Below are 6,000 nucleotides of genomic sequence, written 5' to 3' on the forward strand. Positions count from 1 at the left end.
GGGGTTTCAGGGCTCAGAAGTGGAGTCTGTTGTAGAAGAATGCGTGTTACCGCCCATGGTTTTAAGGTTATATACCTTTTTCCCTACCTTTAAAAAAAAAAAAAGTTGCCCTTACAATCAGACATGTTAAATGGAACATGCGTTTCTTCCCCTGGGCTTGCAAATTTGCACTTTTCACCATCACAAAATTAGTGTATAAAGATTTAACAAAATGCCCCAGGCTGAGCCCCGGGCCTGGTTCAGAGGGGTCAGGCTCCTTGGCCAAGCTTTTGGCTGTTTTGAACTGCCCTCCCACCCGCCTGGCCGAGGGAGCTGGCTCCATGGAGGGTCTGGGGTGGCCAGTGGCTGGTTCCTGGACTCCTCTGGGAGCAGCTCGGGTTGGAAGGGGCTCTGCAGATCCGCCTCTGCTGCGAGCCTGGGCTGGCAGCCCTCCAGGGAGGGCGTGTGTGTCTTGGCCAAAAGCTGGCGGTTTAAGGAAATGCACGGTTCCTAATCTACCATCAGAAAAAAGCAAATATGCAGGCAATTTAGTAAAGTGAAAGTGCAACCCCCTGGGGAATGTGCAACTTGTGCTTCCAGAGACGTTTTGAATGTGCAGCCGTGTTCGGTCTTAAATCTTTGGTCACTTGGCATTTTACTATCTTTAAGCTGGATCAAGAGCACGTGTGTAGACTTGATCTGCTGAGGTTTTCCTGCACCTCCAAATCCTTTCTGGCTGGTGTTTCTAGGCTTATGGCAAGTCAGCGTGCAAGCAGCACTTCTGCGTGAAGAAGGAGCTAATTCCCTGCCCAAACTGATCTTGCATGTGGAATTTTCTAATTTGCTTGTAGTGGGTTCAAGTTCTCACAGAAGAGGTGGTTTTTAAACTTGGCCTTGCCCCTGGAAACCAAAGGATGCCCTTATGGGTGGTTTTTGCCATATGTTGGTGATACAAGGAGGAGAACTTTTTCCTTCTAATTATTTGCTTAACCATTTCTGTGTATGTTACAAGGGTGGAAACTGTAGATTAAAATTGCCAATTAAAAGTGAGAAAAGGGAATTTCACTTTTTTATCGCCTAACTCTTAGAAATAGTTTATAAAACCTGGATAACAGGATCTTTATCTTTTAATCCACTGAGGTGGTGTGCCCCTTGCATGGAAATGCAGTGCTTCAAAATCCATCCAGGACAGCATCATATATTTCTGATGTGTTTGACACGTGTGATGCTTCTAGCTGTAGGGAGAGCAGGAAAAATTGGACCTACTGATAAATTTACTGAAGTATCCTGCCAGATATTTGTCATAGATATGTCAGACAAAGTGTTTGCTTAGATGCAGAGATATTAGGCTTGGGTGCAGCTCTTGCAGGGCTGTGTTTGTGAGCTTTTAAGATTCACAGGATCTGGGAGGACTGGAAATGATCAAGCCTATTGCTCCCCTGGGAGACACCACTTCTCCAGAGCTCCCTCTTGCATCCTACCCTTCAGCCTCCCTGGGAAAAGGAAGAGAAAAGCCCATTCTTGTAACCCAGAAAGAGATGGATGGATGGATGTTGAGTCAGACCCTGTATTTGTGGCGGGTGAAGGGCAGGACTGGTCCTATTTATGCGGCGATAAATCATGAAAGAGTGTTCCTGAGCCTTATCTTGCTGCCTTGAAACGCCCCAGCCCGTAGCGGGGGCCTCTCCCCAGCCACTGGGCTCCCTGGCACGGGGGCAGCACATCTCCTCCTCTTGCTATGAAATTACTTTATAAGCTTTGTAATCCACCCTGGAGGTGACCATCGTTATCTCTGTTACAATGAAGCTATCCCTGTTGTCCGCTGTTGTGGCAGGGATGAAATGTCTGGGCTTCCTCCTCTCTTATCAGGCACCTGTTGCTTGTATCCAGACATTACTCACATCCTTTAAGTCACATCTTGTTTTGCATAATTAGCACCAACTGTGCTTCATTTCCTTCCTTCCCTCCCAGTTCTGCTCCGTGGCCTTACCTGGCTGTGGGAATATCCCCTGTTATTTTTGAGTGTTCACACAAGGAATGGTAATCAGCTTTGGGATATCAGGTTGTGAAAGATGAGAGGGGTGTAGTCTGATGTAAGGGATGTCCTTTAGTGTTGAGCTGGTGCTGAGGCCACGGTCTGTGGCGGGAAATTCTGTACAAGTTCCTGATGAGAATCCCAAAGAATATCAAACTTCTCAGTGTTAAGGTGACAGGATGGTGCTGGCCCATTTAAACCTCTGGACACCTGCAGTTAACTGGCAGTGATGTGATAAAATACCCATTTGGGGCTTACAGGGTTGTAGGTTTGTATATAAGGTTTTTTTGAAGGATCAGGCATTGTTTGGAATTCTATCTGACTTGTCTGGCAACTTTAATTCCACCCGAGTGTACTGTCTTTTGCATTTGCTTTTCAAAGCTGGTTTGAGGATGTTTTCTGATTAATGTTTGCTGTGTGCTGGCTGTCTCTTAGTCTCAACATCTGAACTCAGGATATCACAGCAATTTTCTATTCGCTGGGATAAAAAAATTCCATTGAGGTAAATGCAAATTCTGAAGCTGGTACCTTACCAGAATACACATTTTCAGACTGGTGGTTCTGTGTAACTGCAGGTGGAAATTCTGGGGGTAGAGAGCAGATATGGCCCGGTTGTAATGAATAAACAGGATTCTGAAGCTGCTGGGATCGTTCCTGCTGCCCAACTGGAAGAATGACAGCACTTGTTATCAGGCAGAGACTCTGTAAATCTACGATATGGATTTTCCCATCATAGATTCCAGGTCTGAGACTGGTCCCACGCAGCCTCACCAGAAGGGCTGCAGGTCATTTTCCAATCTACAGGACTCAGGCACTTGATAGTAGATGGGTGAGGGCCCTATGGGAAATATTTCCAACTGTTTCTGATTGAAGAGATCATCTTGAGGGACCATAAATTGTGAAATTTTTCAATTTTTTTCTGAATATTTATTTACGGTTCAGGTCAATGATCTCCAGAAACACGATTCTGCTTACAAACAAAATTCCTGGGCTGCATTCCCAGGCGTTCCCATGTGACTCGAGCATTTTTAGCAACTAAGTGAACAAACGCAAACATATTTTCAGGACGGTGGAAAAGTTGCTCTCCATGTTCTCTCCGAGTGCCTGGGAGCCCTGGCCCCAGGTCTCCTGAAAGGTGACAAGGGGGAGGTCCCTTCTGCGGAGCAGCTCGTGTCCAGGGAGGGCTGGCAATTGAAGGGCTGGTCTGCCCAGGGTGGGCACAGGGACGTTGGCCATATGCAACTTAAAAATGTTGCAGGACAACACTTTCTCTGTCCCATGGCCCCACTGGACATGTGGAGCTTTGTCCCCTTGGCTGCATGGGGATGCAGGACAGGAATTTTCATATGGAGGAATTTGTGTTCCCTGGCAAACGGGACACAACAACAACAAAAGCAATACCGTGGAAAAGCACTGACATTAAAAGTCATAGTGACTGTAAAGCAGTGCTTTACTGAGCCTTTTGGTGTCTGCATTGCTGCAGCAGGCCGGTTTGAGCCTGAAAAATCCAAGTATTGGGATAGTTCTCACTTCTCTGGCACCGGTTTATAAAGAGAGCCACAAATTATTGACAGCAGCCTAAAAAAATGCTGCATCCTTCCCTGAAACTCTTGCTAATACTCACTTACATTTTGGACAGAAAAAGCTGTAACACTTTCCTAAAAAGCCATATAGTTTTTCACTGCAAGGCTCCATTTAGAAATGATGTTATTAATGACCAACACAGCAAACACCTAATTATCAACTTTATTTTGCACGTATATTACAATGAAATGATCAAAAGCAGACAACAAATCCATCCTTATTTTGGCAGGAATAGGATCTGTACCTTCCACCTGGTATAGACAGGGACAGTCATCACTAGTAGCCATGCTGAATTAATTGTATCACCATAAAAACTCAAATAAGTTACTGTTATGTTCTTTTCCCTTTCCCTTCTGTAGAACTCACTTTTCCCTGAAAAAAAGACTACAGCAAAATGATCTCTGAGGTCTGTTCAGTTAAATAATCTATTTTCAGCTTTAAAGTATTTTTTGTGGGCAATTAGTTTTGATTTGTTGGGTAAGACGTTGGGGCTGTTTCTTTAAAAAGAGCTGAAGTCCTACAATGCAAATGTACAAATCACTTGAGCTTACAGCTGCGGGATTGCCAAGGCACCGCTAATGTTTCTTTCCTGTTGCATTTCTGGACTTCAATTTATGAAACTTGTAGCAAAAAGGAACATATTGAATTCCAGTTGAGCTGCTGCAGTAGTTAACAGTATTTCTGGTGACCAATTTCTGTTATTTCTGAGATTAAGGTTTAAAATGCAAGAAGAACTTCCCTGGAGGTGGTGTGTGGATGCTGTGGCTGGTTAGGTGGCTGTGCTGATGGAAAACAATTGGGTATCTTGGGTTTTTTTTATACTATGAAACCATTCTGTAGTGTAGTTCTTTGCTGTTTTTCCAGGATTGCTGATGATTAACTGCGCATTTTAACCACAGCTCCTTTGTGCCCTGTAGCACTAGTATGGTTTGATGTGGCTCCTGTTTCCATCCCCGTGCAGCAATATTTAACTGGTTCTGATTTTGGTGTGATGTGTAATACGTGTGATGTGTACGTATCACACATATTACAATAGAAACAGATGAAATGTAACATTTCATTAAAGATTTATAAATCCTGAAACAAGCTGCAAGCTAAAGTGTTCCTCCAAGTTGAAGTTCCTTCAGGAGAGTAACTGGGCTCAGGCAACTGGTGTGGGTTTGTTCCCAGTTAACATTTGGTGTGGACTCTCCAGCAGGTCGGGGGGTGTTGGTTCCCTTTGGGATCTCTCTGCCTGGGTGACAGGCAGCTTTGCCGTTGCACCCTGCTGAGGGAAAGCCTTGGGTGATGCAGAAATCAAAATATCTCTTTACAGAGAGGTGCCAGGTGAAGGTCCCTCTTCTCCCTCCTCATCCCAAGTGGGAGAAGGACGTCTGTGCCTGGCGGCTTCTCGAGGGCCCATTGAAGGCACTGTCTTCCCAAAAGCTTTTTCCAGCTCTATCTGTTGGTCTAATAAATTATGCCACCCCTGCCAGCTAAGCCTTGCAGACAGCACCCTTATAAAACCAGCCCTGCAGCTCGCTGCTGTCCTTAGGAGAGTTTTCCTCCCTCAGCATCCAACCCTGGATGGCTCTGGGGAACCGAGTCACTGTGGGTCCTGATTTAGCTCATCAAGTGGATTTACAAACAAGAAATCAAAATAAAGCACCCCCAGACCTGTGTGGGCGACGGGGGGGTCTGTCTCTTCCCGCAGCATCAGCTCTGATCCCCCTCTGGCTCCGTCCCGTGGGCCTTTACCCTCCCACAGGGTAGGGCAGGAGAATAAAATTAACTCAGCCCTTCCCTCTTTGAAGTGTCGCTGGGTATTACCGAGTCACATACTTGTATATAATTACCATATTCTAACACTTAAATATTTTCCTGACTAATTTCCTCCTGTCCCTCTTTTGAAAATACCCAGATTATAGTCATTAAAAAGTTATAGACTGGAAAATATATGATTTCAAAGGTTTTTTTTTTTTTTAACACTTAAAAACCACTTTTCTTTGCGGCCTTAACCTGTTAAATTTCACAGAATTACTGGGATTTAGTGTTTTGGGGTTTTTTTCCCCTCTTTCTTTAGGAAAAAAAATCTCAAACCCACAGCAGCCCTAATGTTGTGTATCAAAATGTTATGACAGTTCTGCTGGGCCGCGTCCAGCAGTCCCTGCTCTGTCAAAATACCCATCACTTCCTGAAGTTTTGCCTAATTAATGGTGCAGTAATGTGGAAACTTAAAGCAGCAACAGAAAGAAAAGTAAATGTGAAATGATTTGCCTTTAATGGACCTCAAAAAGCTCTTTTCTTTTTTATTATTACTTTGTTATTCATGAGATCTTTTTTGGGCACCTTCACGTTCTTCCTTTCTGCTGTCACTGGTTCTCTTCAGAGCTTTTCTTCCCCCCCGTGAGTCGTGACCTTAT

The sequence above is a fragment of the Calidris pugnax genome, unplaced genomic scaffold (assembly GCF_001431845.1).
Source record: "Calidris pugnax isolate Ruff unplaced genomic scaffold, ASM143184v1 scaffold27, whole genome shotgun sequence".
Lineage (NCBI taxonomy): Eukaryota > Metazoa > Chordata > Aves > Charadriiformes > Scolopacidae > Calidris > Calidris pugnax.